Here is a 16550-nt window from a genome sequence, read left to right as displayed (position 1 = left end):
AAATGCATCTCCTACATGTGACAAGCACATGCATGCGACGCACCTTAAAGTGCGGGCATTTGTAGAAATCGAAATTTTGGTGAAAAGAATGTTGACCAATAATTAAAATTTCAACGCTCACGTGTCACATAAATTTTACATGTAGAGTGTGACTCAACGAAAAATCGAAATAAATCGAAAAAGTCATCAAACAAGACACGTGTCAACACCTAGCAGAAATGATTTATTTCATCTGATTACTTAAATCCCAAAATCAAATTTTGGAATTCTATAAATAGGAAGCCAAGACATTCATTTTGGAAAAAGAGGAATGGATATCACACCAAAACCTTGAAGCTTTGAAACTCTAAAGCTCTCAAGCAAATCCCGAAGGATCAAGAAAGCTCTCTTCATTCTTCGTCAAATCCTCCTTCAAGATCAAGCCCTGACGGCCCTTGAAGAACGTCCACCAACTCAAGATCAAGCCCCGACGGCCCTTGAAGAAAATGTTCATCGTTCATCATCCGTTCATCCTAAGATCAAGCCCCAACGGCCCTTTGGATCAACAACATCAACAAATCCACACATCCAACCATTCTTCAAGATCAAGCCCAAAAGCCCTTGAAGATCCGCTCATCCATCAACCTTCAAGATCAAGCCCGACAGCCCTTGAAGAAATCCACACAACCATTATTCAAAGATCAAGCCCTGAAGGCCCTTGAAGAAGCTCCCACCTATTCATCCTAAGATCAAGCCCCAACGGCCCTTTGGATCAACAACTTCAAGATCAAGCCCAAAAGCCCTCGAAGATCTGTTCATCCCTGTTTTTCAAGATCAAGCCCCGACAGCCCTTGAAGAAACTTCCAACTGTTCATCCAAGATCAAGCCTAGATAGCCCTTGGATCAACAACACGTCAACAAACCAACATCTTACAGAGATCGAATCAGATGACCAAATTACAAAGAGATTGTAACCCCAAAATCATTAATACAAAATATTATTTTGTACACGTGTTCTTGTCTCGTTCGTCATCAGGAACTTTCGTGTTTACAATTGGTCTTGGCCAGTAGTGGCACCCTAAAAGCAATCAAATCATTTATAAGAGCCTAAAGGCCCAATCAAATCGCTTACAACATCATAAATGACATGAGGTCAAAATTCCATGAATTGGTCTTCTGCTTAAGAGTTAAGAAGGCTCCTTATTCTTATTCATCAAAAGTCAAGGCAAAGCGTGGTATGAAGATCTCTTTTCTTCAAGTTATGTTGATTATATTCTTAAAAATAAAAAAATTAAAAGAATAAAAAAATAAAAAAATAAAAAAAATGAAAAAAAATGTTGGTTATAGTGTCTACAATCTTTGATCTATATGATACAGTACTTTCAAGTGATTGTTACAACTATCCCGAGGTGGATTTATTTGGGACTGGGGTGATCCTAAAACCACCTGGAAGCCCTCAACTTAGGTTGAGTCACGATCTACGATGCATGGACATGGGAGAAAGCCACTGTATCCCGTATATAACACTCTGAGGATACGAATACGCAGAGGATACACGTGGATACGCGCCCGATAACTATCGGAGTGAAGAGATACGTTTAGGACTGATAAGATACGCGTATCGTATTGTCCAAATACAAGTATCCTACTTTTCGGATACGTTTGAAACTAAAATAGGAGGATAATCAGAAGAAAAATAAAAAATAATCACAATAAATCCGCACTGAATCGTGATTGATCGAAGTTAGCTAACTGAAATCACTCTAAAATCGGAGGATAATTAGAAGGAAAAAAAATTCGGATTTACTCTCGAACCTCAGAAATCACTCTGCTTGGGAGACTTTCACGAATCAGACCACATCTGCAACCGTTCCGTCGTCTCCATCTGCAACTGCGCCGTTGTCTCCATCTTCTCCTTCTACAACTACTCTGTTGTCTCCTTCATCTCTGTCTACAGCTCCTGGTGAGTGGTGAGCTTTTGTTTTCACTTTGTTAATAATGAAACTATGAAACCCATCTCTGATTCCCCTAGGACATCACAAAACCTATCTTTGAAACTGAAACTAAAAGCTTAATCTAATTATAAAGCCTTTTGCTTTTCAGAAAGTTGAAACTAATATTATTATATCCATTCCACTACTTACAATAATATATTATAATACCCATACCACTACCCCATAGTCCATTCGAATCTGATGAAGCTTGTTACTTTTAACTTTTTGTATTATTATAATATTATTGTATTTTGCATATTATATATTTTTTTAATTTTCGTATCCCTGACATATCGTGTCTTTGTTTTTAGAAATTTGACGTAACTTCGTGTCGCATCCTTGTATCATCGTAGGTCACGACGCATGATGGTTCGTTAAAGAACCAGTCTTAACGACAGAGGAGGATCCACAACGTCGGGAAAGGATAGAACTGAGAGAATTCGATTCGGGGAATCCTCAATTTCAATGAATTGCAATGGAAATTCAAAGGATGTCGCCGGAAACAACGATGCAAAACCCAAAAAGACACGACTGCAGGTCGTGATTTCTAGAAAAATGACGGCAAAGTTGTGGTCTCTACTTCAGGTGAGGCTGGGTAGGTTGGGGATGATGCCAAACGGTGTCATGTTCTCAGGTGGAGAAGGTTGTGCTCTAGTGCATCACAACTTCGTGGCGGTGCAGCTTGAAGCCTGTAGCTCGCTGGGTTTCGAAAGCCCTAATTTAAATTTTTTTTTTTTAAATTCAATTATGCATATATATATATATATATATATATATGTATGTATATATAATTCAATGCATGATCAATATTAATTTATAATAATCACAAGATTATGAATATAATGCATATATAATTTATGTAGAATATAAAATTTGTAAACGTAAAGTTGGGTCATGCACTATGATGAATGTTCATGCTATGAGGGCTGCAAAATATCAAGATAAAAACCGTTGTTTTGAAAGAACATGATTTTGTGATGGTATTGATGAACTGGTTTGATCCATAACATTCCACATCAGATTTCTTAGCATAGTGGAGGAGCGTGCTGATAATGTATTATGGCCAATTTATCTGACAAGGTAAATAGGGAGTGTGGCAAAAGGAGAGAGAGTGCGAAAGTGTAGGGATTTCTATATGGATATGAGATGTGTTATTCCCCTACACAATGCATTTATTTATAGTAGTAAAGAGGAGAAGAATTCTTGTTCTTCAAGGAAATACAATCCTAGTGGGGAAAGAATTACTAGTAACCAAATCTATCTAGGATTTACACAAACATGCTTTAATATAATATCAATAACAGTTTAGCATTAAAAAAAATAAAATAAAATAAAATAAAACTATAAAACTCGGTTTTGGTCAAAATAATATATGAAAGCGAGAGTAAAGTTAGTAATATTTCTTATATTTGGATGTAGCATCCTAGCACTTCGGGTTCATCGTGTATATAAATTCAGTTCTACAACAATGTAATCATGTGGTAGAGATGGCAATGCAAGGGCGACCTGAGAACACATTAAGCACAATACACAAGCATTACATGTGATCTTAGATCACTCCTGTGGAACCCTTCTACCGCTTTTGCACATACTGCCACACATCTTGTTTTCAACATGACAATGTTGTAGGCTTATATTCCTGTACAGGTGGCCTTAGACTGTTAATATATGGAACAACTTAGAACTTATAGTACAAATCTTCTTGTTTAACCATATATGGATTTAAATGTACTACTACAATTTTTTTTTCTTTTAAATGGGGATAGTTGGTGGGAAGTCACGGTTATCCATTCATTTTCGGGTCCGGACAGGCTATAGGGAATTTACCATGCCCGTGACCACAGTCAAGCAAACTCACCAACTCAGTTCATCAAATGTACTACTACAATATGAATGTGGTAGAGTTTGAGTATTCGAAATTGCTTCGTACAAATATAGCTTTGTACTTTTCATTTTTCAATTCTTGTTCTCTTCTTGTTGTTGTACTCTTCTAAATTTCAAATCCAATGCAATGAAGCCTTGGAGAATGACCTTCCTTATTTGTAAACTAAAAAAAGTTGAAGTTCCACTATTAAACCAATTGGTAATATGGGAAGTAGTCCAACCTCTTATAAACCCTTGCAAGGTTTCTTCTTTCACTAATGTGGGACTCTTTTACCTTCACATTCTCACACGCCCCTTCAGGTGTGGCGAATTTTCAAGCTAAAGACATGGGCAACACGAATTGGGTGACGTGGAGCACGTGTAACCATTGGGCTACACACATGGGCCAAGTTGCCCTGATACCAAGGTAACTACATTGAAATATTTCAAAACTAAAGAGAAAATGAAGAAGAATAACAGTGAGAAAGATGAAGAACTAAAGAAAGTAGAAAAAGTCCATTCAGATCTTTGGGGTCCTTCACCAACTAGATCCATAGGAGGATACAAGTACTATGTGAGTTTTGTTGATGAATTCACTAAATATGTATAGTTATTCCCATTGATCAATAAATCAGAAATCTTTGCATGTTTCCAGAAATTCAATAGTTGTGTTCATACTCAGTTTAGTATTGATATTAAGTGTTTGCAAACTGATGGTGGTGGGGAATACATGAGTTATAGTTTTGATGATTATATTAAGAATATAGGAATTATTCATTGTTGAAATGTCCCACATCAACCGTATCAATGAGAAATGAATAGTTTCAATATCCAAACCCCACTCCAACTAACACCGAGCCCTTCTTGTGATAAAACCTCACACCTGACGGATTGTGCAGGTGGTAATTACCAAATTGAGGACAATATCGGTGTTGTTGGAAGTGGGTCTTTGACCTATCTCTCTGATAATTCTACATGGTATCAGAGCCAGAGAGCGAGCCCGTACTGTACTACCACGTGATGGGTGGGTCCCATTGGCCCCGCACGATGATGGTGGGTCCCTGAGCGCCGCATGTAGGGTGAGTCTCATTGGCTCCACGTGGTTGTTGATGTGTGGATCTCCCATGTGTGACCAACTAATTCAGTCTTACATGAAATGGCGTGTTGAAATGTCCCACATCGACCATATCAATGAGAAAAGAAAAGTTTAAATAACTAAACCTCACTCCAACTAACATCGAGGCCATTTGTGATAAAACCCCACACCTGATGGATTGTGCAGGTGGTAATTACCAAGTTGGGCACAATGTTGGTGTTGTTGGAATCAGAGCCAGGGAACAAGCCCGTACTGTACTGCCATGTGATAAGTAGGTCACCTGGGCCCCACACAATGATGGTAGGTCCCTTGGCCCCGCGGGTAGGGTAAGTCCCCTTAGCTCCACGTGGTTATCGATGTGTGGATCTCTCACGTGTGACCCATTAATTGGGTCTCACGTGAAGGAGCGTGTTGAAATGTCCCACATCGACCATATCAATGAGAAAAAAAAGAGTTTAAATATCCAAACCCCACTCCAACTAACACCGAAGTCTTTTGTGATAAAACCCCACACCTGACGGATTGTGCAGGTGATAATTACCAAGTTAGGGACAATATCAATGTTATTGAAGTTGGGCCCTTAGCCCGTCTTTCTAATAATTCAACATGGTATCAAACTCAGGAAACGGGCATGTACATACTACCACATGATGGGTAGGTTCCCTTGGCCCCGCGCGATGATGATGGGTCCCTTGGCCCAAGTGTAAGGTGAGTCATCTTGGCTCCACGTGGTTGCCGATGTGTGGATCTCCCACGTGTGACCCACTAATTGGGTCTCACGTGAGGGGGCGTGTTGAAATGTCCCACATCGACCGTATCAATGAGAAAATAAGAGTTTAAATATTCAAACACCACTCCAACTAACACTGAGGCCTTTTGTGATAAAACCTCACACCTAATGAATTGTACAGGTGGTAATCACCAAGTTGGGAACAATATCGATGTTGTTGGAAATGGGCCTTCGACCCATCTCTCTGTTAATTCTACATGGTATCAAAGCTAAAGAGCAAGCTCATATTGTACTACCACGTGATAGGTGGGTCCCCTTGGCCCCGCATGTAGAGTGAGTCTCCTTAGCTCCACATGGTTGTCCATGTGTGGATCTCCCACGTGTGACCCACTAATTGGGTTCCACGTAAGGGGGCATGTTGAAATGTCCCACATCCACCATATCAATGAGAAAATAAGAGTTTAAATATCCAAACCCCACTCCAACTAACACCGAGACCTTTTGTGATAAAACCTCACACCTGACAGATTGTGCACGTGGTAATTACCAAGTTGGGGATAATATCGATGTTGTTGGAATTGGGTCTTCGGCCTGTCTCTCTGATAATTCTACATACATATGGTATCTTGTCCAAATACTCCTCAGCAAAATGGAATTGCTGAGAAGAAACATAGGCACATTGTGGAGACAGCTATAACATTGATGACAACAACAGCATTGCCTCAAGAATTGTACTTTCATGCTTGTGCACACTTTGTGTTTCTCATAAATAGAATGCCAAGTAAAAATCTATGAATGCAATCTTCTTATCAGAGGTTGGTTGGGTCTAGTCCATAGCTACAAGGTTTGAAGATCTTCGAGACAACTATTTATCCCTAGATAAGACCATATAATGAAAAAAAAGTCCAACCTAGAGCATCTTTATGTGTTTTTCTAAGCTATGCAATGAGATATAAAGAAGTGATTTGTTATCATGTACAATCTAGAAAATTTATCATTTCCTAACATGTAATTCGTGATGAAAGTCTTATGCCTTACAATTGCAATTCTAGGAATTCAAGAATGCAGTCACAAGTTGAGAATCAAGCATCAAAATCCTTATCAACTTCGGTAATAGTTACACTCTCATCATATTCAATGCCTTTAGTGTCAAGGAACATGCATTATGATATTATGGATGTTACTTCTTCAGGTTCTACAACATTAATTGATACTGGGAATTCAGGTTCTTCAAGTTCTATAATGGAATTAGGTACAAAATCAAGTGCAGTACCATCTATAAGTTCTAAAGACAGAAGTGAATTCGAGACAACTCCATCACCTCCATCTACAGCCTTAATGTTACCCATTGATAGGAGCATATTCATGCGACTTAAATGGCTTGTTCTCGTGCATTTACGTTATGTTTCTCTCGTTATTTTAGTCCTTTATGCTTCTTTTGTGTGTTTTCAGGTTCTAAGGGCCTAGGGAGCAAGAAAGTGCATTTTGAGGCCATTTGGAGCATTTTTGGGCATGGATTGGATAGCTTATCCATGGAGCCAAGAGGATGGACGAATTTGAAGGCCTTGTATGCACTTGAAGACACAACACATTATGCCATACAAACCAACCTATTTTAGGCCCATTCTATGTACTTAAACCCTAGCCCTTTAAACTAGTTCATTTATCACTTATCAAACCATTCACTTATCACTCACCACATATCATATATTTATTACTTATCATATCATTCATTCATCTACATATCAATAACCACATATCAATAACCACTTATCTTATCACTCAACATATCATACATTTATCACTCATCACACTTCATTATTACACCACCATTCATTCTTTAAAACACAAACAACATTCACATGCAAACACAAGCTTTAACCAACAAACAAAACAGCCAACACATGCACCAAAACACCTTTGCCGTGGCCTTCACTCCCCCTTGCATTTTCAGCCATTCCACTTCATCATTACACCACATTCTCCATCTTTAATCACATGCACCACTAATTCAACACATGCACTTGTTCCTCCATTAAATCAACCACATTCATCACCAAAGAACCTTTGTGCCGTGAGTTCCATTGCATTTCCAGCATCCTCACATGCATTCCCTTCACATTCACCCACATGCACATTCAATCATTCACACATCCACCACTCATTCTTCATCATTTCAACCACCTACATGCATTAATTATTAAACTCTTCATCATTGCATCCAGAAAATGAGCAAGAAGCTTCCCAAACACATGCAAATCCATCCATGCCGTGGGTTCCCTTTGCTCCCCTTGTGCAATTCCAGTTTTCACATGTGTCCTAGCTGTTTTTCCATCATTCCTCCACACAAATGCTTAAACAAACAGCCATATGTTCCCTCCACCACCCCTATAAATACCCTAGCATTCATTCATTCACTCCCCATTCAATTAGCATCTTATTTCATACACAACACACCACAAACACTTCCATTCCTTCCCTAGCCGTGAGTTTCTTTCCATTTTGCATCTTTTCTTCCATCTCCAACCACTTCCCATCCCTCCAAAACACTTCACATAATCCCCAAAGCTCACCTTAGACCTTGTGCTACAACAACGAGGAAGAGAAGAGTGCCTAAACGTTCATACAATTCAAGTTAGAGTTGTTGGAATGTTTGGGTGTTTCTTTGATTTCAAAGTTTAAATTCAATTCTCTTTGTTTTGTACGTATAAGGATTGGAAGAGAAGAGTGCCTAAACGTTCATACAATTCACGTTGAGTTGTTGGAATGTTTAGGGGTTTCTTTGATTTCAAACTTATGAGGAACTAAACCCCCTTTAGCTAGGGGGTGATTCAAAACTATGTTTATATTTGCAATATGAATTGATTAACTTTCGTTGGAATTTCATAAGTTGTGGATTCAATTTGTTTAACCGTTTGATTGATAATTTATTTATGAATGTTTATTAAGAATGCGCGCTTAATTTTCATGCATGAATATGACGCTAGAATATAAGTGAATTTCATCTAATCGTTATGAACTTATATTCACAAGTAGTGGAGGTTGCTTATAAACAATCGCGTTAAACGAATTCTTGGCATAAGTTTCATGCGTATTCCATAGTAACGAATGCATCGTCAGTGTTTATGATTTCCGTTGAACTTAATGATCTTTGTTGAATGTCTCTATCATGCGTATTCCATAGTTAGGGACTTTGATTAAGAATAATTTGGTTGTAATGCGTTTTCCATTCAATCCAACGAATCTAGGGAAATCTGAAAGTTAATTTAAGCGGACCTAATTAACTTGGAGCATTGAGTTTCACAACTTATCGAAAGACCAACTAAGAATCAATTTTGTATGCAAGTGTAACATGTGTGGAGAAGAACCCCTTGGCTATTCCATCATCCATATTTTTATCACATTCATATTTACATTTTGCCTTTAATTATATTCTGTCTTTTTAATTTAATATCGTCCAACCACAATTCCCCCCCCCCTATTTTGTTAAGTCTTAATCATTCGTATATGTTTTATTTTTGTATCTTTAAGCTTTTGGAGTCATAAATAAATGCAAATTCATCTAAATCAAGTTCTAGCTTCTATTTGAGTCAATTTGATTGTTTTAGACAATTTGAGTTTTTCAAAGCCATTCTGAGTCATAGTAGTCTTGTTAAGAGTATTTTAATTTAGTTTTTATGTTTTTAAGTCAATTTAGAAGGTTTTAGCAAGCCCTCCTAATCCCCGGTCTAGAACGATCCCTCACTTATCCATTCTACTACAATTGTCAAACGAGGGTTTAATTTGAGTGTCAAGTAATTCTCGCATCAAATTTTGGCGCCGTTGCCGGGGATTAGCAACTTTGCTAATCCTTTGTCTTTATTTTTATATATTTTTTTTTTTTTTTTTAGTTTTTCGTGCATTCTTATTTCAGATTCTTAGTTTGTTTGTTTCCTTTTTTTTTTTAGGTACTGTGTATGACTCGTCGCTCTCGGCCTATTATAGAGAACATCTCCGACTTTGACGGTGATTTTGAACGCACTTTGAGGAGAACGAGGAGTCAACAAGATCCACCACAACCTAGGCTTGAAGAAGACGAAGTCGGTGTAGAAGAAAAGCCCACGGATCAGATTTTTGAAGAAGAACAAGCCATGGCAGCAGATAATAGAACCATCAAGGAGCTTTCGGCCTCGGGTTTGGATAATGCATTGCCTCTTTGTATCCAATACCCCACGGCTGCAGAGGGGAAGACTGACGAATTTGAACTCAAATCCAGTTTGTTACACCATATTCCGAAATTCCATGGCTTGTCTATGGAAGACCCCAACAAACACTTGAAGGAGTTCGAGGTGGTTTGTTCGAGCATGACCCCCGTCAATTATATTCTGTCTTTTTAATTTAATATCGTCCAACCACAATTCCCCCCCCCCCCTATTTTGTTAAGTCTTAATCATTCGTATATGTTTTATTTTTGTATCTTTAAGCTTTTGGAGTCATAAATAAATGCAAATTCATCTAAATCAAGTTCTAGCTTCTATTTGAGTCAATTTGATTGTTTTAGACAATTTGAGTTTTTCAAAGCCATTCTGAGTCATAGTAGTCTTGTTAAGAGTATTTTAATTTAGTTTTTATGTTTTTAAGTCAATTTAGAAGGTTTTAGCAAGCCCTCCTAATCCCCGGTCTAGAACGATCCCTCACTTATCCATTCTACTACAATTGTCAAACGAGGGTTTAATTTGAGTGTCAAGTAATTCTCGCATCACCCATCCTAGATCCTACACAATTAGAGGTATTTTTTCCATTTGACCCTTTTATTTATTCTGATCAATCACAAATTGACAATTTTGTGCAAAGAATGCAAACTAGATTACACACAGGTGCTATTCCAAGGAAACATTATGCAAGCTACTTAGCTTATTTACCTGAACTAATTTCACTCAAGCTTGATGAAAAGTCTTGTACTAGAGGTTTCTACTTTGTTGCAAACATAAGTGATGTAGCTGAGCCAACTACATTTAGAAGTGCAATAACAAAATGTGAATGGCAAAAAGCAATGCATGAGGAGTTTGACTTATTAAAAAGTCAAGGAACTTAGGTGTTAGTTCCTCAACCAACTCACAGATCCATAATTGGTAGCAAATGGGTGTATAAATTGAAGAAAAATCCAGATGGGTCTATTATAAGATACAAGGCTCATTTAGTGGCACATGGTTATACTCAAGAGTTAAGCTTGGATTATGTTGAGACAGTTAGCTCTGTTATGAGACATGCCACAGTGAGATTGATTATATCACTTGTAGCATATCATCGATGGAAGTTAAGACAGCTTAAATTAAAAATGCATTCTTGCATGAAGACTTAGAGGAAGAAGTTTACATGAAACCACCTTAGGGTTTTGTGGATCAATCACAACCTGATCATGTTTGCAAGTTAGTCCAGTCACTCTATGGATTGAAACAAGAACCAAGGGCCTAGAATTCAAAATTTACTAGTTTCCAGCAATGGGCTTTCAAATGTCACAATCTGATAACAGCTTGTTTGTTAAATATGATGGAACTGATGTCATTGCTCTACTACTAAATGTAGATGTCATAATATTGACAGGGTCAAGTTCTACAAATGTGCAAGCAATAATTCAACAATTAGGTGATGTATTTTAGCTAAAGGATATGGGAAAGTTGTCATATTTTATGGGTTTGCAAACCCAATACAAAGATAATGGTGACATCTTTGTTAATCAATCGAAATATGCGAAAAATTTGATCTATAAGGCAGGAATAGACACATGTAAGCCCATTTTAACTCCTTGTAAGCCACATACTCAACTCTTAGCATCTGAAGGTGTACCTTTGGCTAATCCTACTGTGTATAGGAGTCTAGTTGGTGCTCTTCGGTACCTTACCTTTATCAGACATGATATATCTTATTCAATAAATGTGGCTTGTTAGTATACAAATAAACTTAAAGATGAACACCTTGGTCTTGTGAAAAGAATTCTGAGGTATGTTCAAGTACTACACAGTGTGGTTTGACATATTCAGCAACATCAGACAACTCTATAACAACTTTCTCATACTCAGATTAGGCTGCAATCCAAACACAAGAAGGTATGTTACAGGTTTTGTAGTGTATATGGGACCAAATTCAATCTCATGGCAATCCAAGAAGCAATCCTCAATTTCTAGAAGTTCCACAGAAGCAGAATACAAAGAACTTGCTCACTATGTTGCTGATGTAGTATGGATTTGATTATTGTTAAAAGACTTCCATCGGTTTATTTCGGAACCATTTCTACATCATTGTGAAAACTTGTCAACTCTGGCATTATGTTCTAGTCCTATTTTCCACACTCGAATCATACATTTGGATACAAATTTTCACTTTATCAGAGAGAAAGTTCAAAAAAAAAGATTTGACGGTGCAATACATTCCTATTGAAGATCAAACTGCTAACATCCTCACTAAGGGTCTACAAGGACCAACATTTGTCAAACATTGATGCAATCTCAGGCTTGGTTACCCTAGCTGAGATTGAGAGGGGATGAGAAGTATAAACAGCTGATTGAGCAGTAGTCATACATGTGTCAGCATTGTATTGGTCCTTGACATGTCAGCACAAGTGATTACAAATGGTTACAATGTGTTGATTGGGTTGTTAGAAAGGTTGTTAGGTTGTTAAAATGAAAGAAGAGTACTTAGTACTATATATAGTGAAATTTAAAGGGACAGTCATTAACTCAATATTCAATACAAACAGTCATTCTTTCTCTCACCTCAGTTCATTTTCTTTCTTTGAGCTCTGCATTTCGTATATGGATCTAGTTGGTGAAGGACCCCAAAGATCTGAATGCACTTTTTGAAAGGAAAAATACATGTTTACACAACAATTAGTTAAAAAAGTAAACGGACAAGAATTGATCTAGTAATCAAACGAACAAGAATTCTCCATCTCATTTTCAAAATCCTTATTTCTATATATGGATATAGAAAGATTTGGAGGTAAACAACTAGCTATCTTTTTAAAAATAAAAAATAAAAAACAAAAGGAAAAAATGATCATTTTAGTTCCGGTCTCTAGGCAACATAATTGTTAGCATGAAACTCTGTTTGTTTAAATAATTTGATCGACGTCCCTAGCATCACCTAAGGGATTTAACTCCTACATTTATGCATTCAATATCCCATAAATTATGAAATTTAAACAAATTAAGATAATATTTTTACAACATAATAATTACTTAAAAGTCAATAATAAAGTAATATTTTTCGTCACATAGTTCTTGAAAAGAAAAATTTATGAAAAAAAAAAAAAAAACAAAGCATTAAATAAAGTGATCACGGTCTCATCAAGTTCCTACACAATCAAACAAATAAGTGTTTTTAACCATAGGTGGCAACGATCTATCCTGAACATGGAAATTATTGAACTGGAAACCATTACTAGTTATGGGATCTACAAAGAAATTTGTAAACAACAAGCTATCTTTTTTCAGAAAAAAAAAAAAAAAAAAAAAAAAAAAAAAAAAAAAAAAAGATCATTTTTGTTCCGATCTCTAGTCAACTTAATTGTTAGCATGAAACTCTGTTTTTTAAATGATTTGATCGACGTCCCTAGCATCACTTAAGGGATTTAACTCCTGCATTTATGCATTCAATATCCCATAAATTATGAAATTTAAACAAATTAAGATAATATTTTTACAATATAATAATTACTTAAAAGTCAACAATAAGGTAATATTTTTCTTCACATAGTTCTTGAAAAGAAAAATTTATGGAAAAAAAAAAAACAAGGCATTAAATAGAGTGATCACGATCTCATCCAGTTCCTACACAATCAAACAAATAAGTATTTTTTGCCATAGGTGGCAACGATCTATCCTGGACATGGAAATTATTGAACTATAAACCAATACTAGTTATGGCATCTACAAAGAAATTTGCTTCTCTAAAACATGACTCCAAGAAATGGAATAAAAAAAGTCGTCAACCATTTAATGTCTTCGATAATGATTTTTAATCAAAAGAACTAGCAAAAAAATAATGTACCCAAGTAATTATTAATATATTTTAAAATAATTTAAAATATAAAATAAACACATGCAATTACATGGGTACATTCAGCAAAAAAACATATGAATACAAAATAAACTAAAAAAATATGGGTACACACTAAAATTTGAAATTAAGCGTACAAATTAAAACTACAAAGAATATTTGTACAAAATTTAAAAAGGGGTACAAATTAAAATTTGTTTCAGTCTTATTGGATTAGGAATGCGATTGTGTAAATCCTAGTGTATCTAGGAGTATCTTTTATATTCCTATTAGGAGTTGATTACCTATTAAGAGATGTAATCTTAAAAGGGTAAGGATTCTACCTATCCTACCTAGCCTACAACATGTTATTAACACGCTTTTGCCAGAAGCTAAGGAACTGACGGATTGTAGGAGGAGGCTATCTTCTACAAATTCAAAGGCTTTCAATCGTTTTCTGCCAATCAAGTTCTTCTAAAATAAATTAAGATATTTGAATAACCCTTGAAGCATGAAAACATTCCTCATGGTGCATGAACCCCTACATTTATATTTTCCTTCCAATTATATATATCCTATATATGTTCGTATATTTTGTCAATATATATAATTGTTCATGCATTACGCATTTATGCTATGTGGAATTGTGAGTCAAAGAATCAAAATTAATTTAGAAGCAATTAGGGTTTTTAACCCTAGAATTCGGGAAAAAAAAAAACAAACAAACAAACAAACAAAGCAAAATAAAACAAACAAAACAAAATCTTGGGATTTTTGCGACACCGCCGTAGCACCATCATGGCACCACCATCAAGACCACTGCACTGGCCTGAAGCCCAGCCGCGTGGACCACCTTAGGATGGCGTCTGCCCGACACCCTAGACCTTGCACGCAGCCCGCTGGGCTTGCTGCATCTCTCAGACCCAACTAAGCTTCAGCTTGGGTTGTCTGCTAGAGGGGCCTGCAGCCCCGGTCTAAACCCAACCCACACCTGCATGCCAGAAGCATACTAGGCTCATCCCTGACACATACCTAAAGCCTCGACCCATCTGCAACAATGTCCTTGGCTTGATAAGCTTGTATTTGCCACGGCCCATGATACCAGAAGCCAACCCAGATGGTTAGGCTTGTCCTTGTGGCCCAAGAACCAAAACCCAACTTCAGCTCGGGTTTCCTCGCACCCCCGCAAGCCTTTAGGCTTACCCCCCGTGCATTGGTCTCAGCCCATAACGTCAGCAACTTGCTGCTAGGCTTCCCAGCACTTGGCCCATGTCCTGAAGCCACGTATTGGACTGCTCATAGCAGCCACCTGAGCCTATTAATCCTTATAGGGCTTTGCCCTACTCACGGCACCCATGCCCACATGTTTGGGCTATGGTTTTCCGAATCCAATGCTAATTTTTGGCATTTTAAATAATTTTAACCCGAAAGTTATAATTATTTTTGCTTCTACAATCGATCTCGAATGGTCTCAATCTATTGAATTAATTAAAGTAACCAGCAGTCCACTAATCTGACAATTAATCCAAAATTATTGGCCTGAAGCTCACTTTTGTCAATTAACGATTCGATAAATCAGGGTAAATTACACAAAACTATCTCAACTATTGGTCTCACGACACTATCATACCTCATCTTTTAAAATTGACAATGTCATACCTCATCTTTAAAATTTGGTCATATGTTATACCTTTCGTTAACTTGGCTGTGAATCTCTCAGTTAAATGTTGACGTGATTTGATTCAGAGCCCATTTTCTATTAAAAAATTAATAAAAAATTAAAAATAATAATTTATCCTTAAAATAAATAAAATAAAAATAAAAACCATACACCTATCTTCCCCAACCCCTTCCCCTTCCCTGCAACCCCCAACCCCTCCCCCACCTACACTGAGGTCTTTCCGACGAGCAATAACACGGCAAGATTCATAGTAAATGCGCAGATAGAATTGGTCCCAAAAATCAAGAAATCGAAATGGAAGCTCAACGAATCGCGTAGAACCGGGTACTTGACAAAGATCCAGAGGACGAAGAGGAAAGCCAAGCAGCAGGGCGCGACATTGTTGAGAGATGTGATGGGGTAAGGGTAATGCCTTTGGGTGTGAAGAGGATCTGGATCAAGACAAGGCGGGTGGCCTCAAATGCTACGCCGCTAAGCTGGATGTTGACGCCCCAAGTGTCGAATCGAGCTTCACCGTAGGCGGCGATGGCGATGTCTATGGAGATGGAGATCATGTTGACCATGGTGTCGGTCTTGAATGACTTTTTTTTTAAAGAGACGTTGATGGAGTAGATAGTGACGGGCATGAAGGTCTTGAGCATCTGGAAGGCAGGGTTGGAGAGCCAAAGGGAGAAGGAGTAGAAGGCACCGATGAGGACGACGGAGGAAAGGTAGAGGTCACGGGACATGGTGACAGGCTCGACGAGGTGGAAGATGCAGACAAGGAGGAAGACGAGGGAGGCGTAGAATGACATATGGATCATGGTCAGGGAGATGGGGAAGGGCCAGTTGTACATCTTCTTGTCGATGATGTATTTGTTGTAGACGATGATGCTAAAGGAAAGAAAGATCCAGATGGCGACATAGGTGTAGAAGATGAGGATCTTTTTTATCACGCTCTCGCTCAGGGAACCATCCTTGCCCATTTTTTAGGTGGGTTTTCGGCAATGGTGAGGGTAGTTGCGGTGGCGCGGGTGGTGGTGGGGAAGAAGGGGAGAGAAAGGTGGGGGTTAAGGAGGAGGAAGAAGAAGTAAGATTCGAAGTGATAAAAGAAGGGGAAGGGGAAAGAATCTAGATTTTGGATTTGGGTTGCAGGGAAGGGGAAGGGGTCAAGGAATATGGGTGTTTGGGGTTGTTTTTTTTTTTTTTAAG

General features: G+C 37.6%; 1 pseudogene; it reads right to left on the bottom strand.

The window, feature by feature from the left end:
• Positions 1 to 15563: 15563 nt before the first annotated feature.
• On the bottom strand, positions 15564 to 16324 carry LOC125472988 (annotated as a pseudogene).
• Positions 16325 to 16550: the final 226 nt, after the last annotated feature.

Source organism: the organism of the source record quoted next, unplaced genomic scaffold (genome assembly GCF_019419815.1).
Source record: "Pyrus x bretschneideri cultivar Hongxiangsu unplaced genomic scaffold, Pyrus_bretschneideri_v1 Contig79, whole genome shotgun sequence".
In the NCBI taxonomy this organism is placed as follows: Eukaryota; Viridiplantae; Streptophyta; class Magnoliopsida; order Rosales; family Rosaceae; genus Pyrus; species Pyrus x bretschneideri.
The sequence above is the reverse complement of the archived record's forward strand: the minus strand, read 5'-3'. Positions and strand labels throughout refer to the sequence as shown.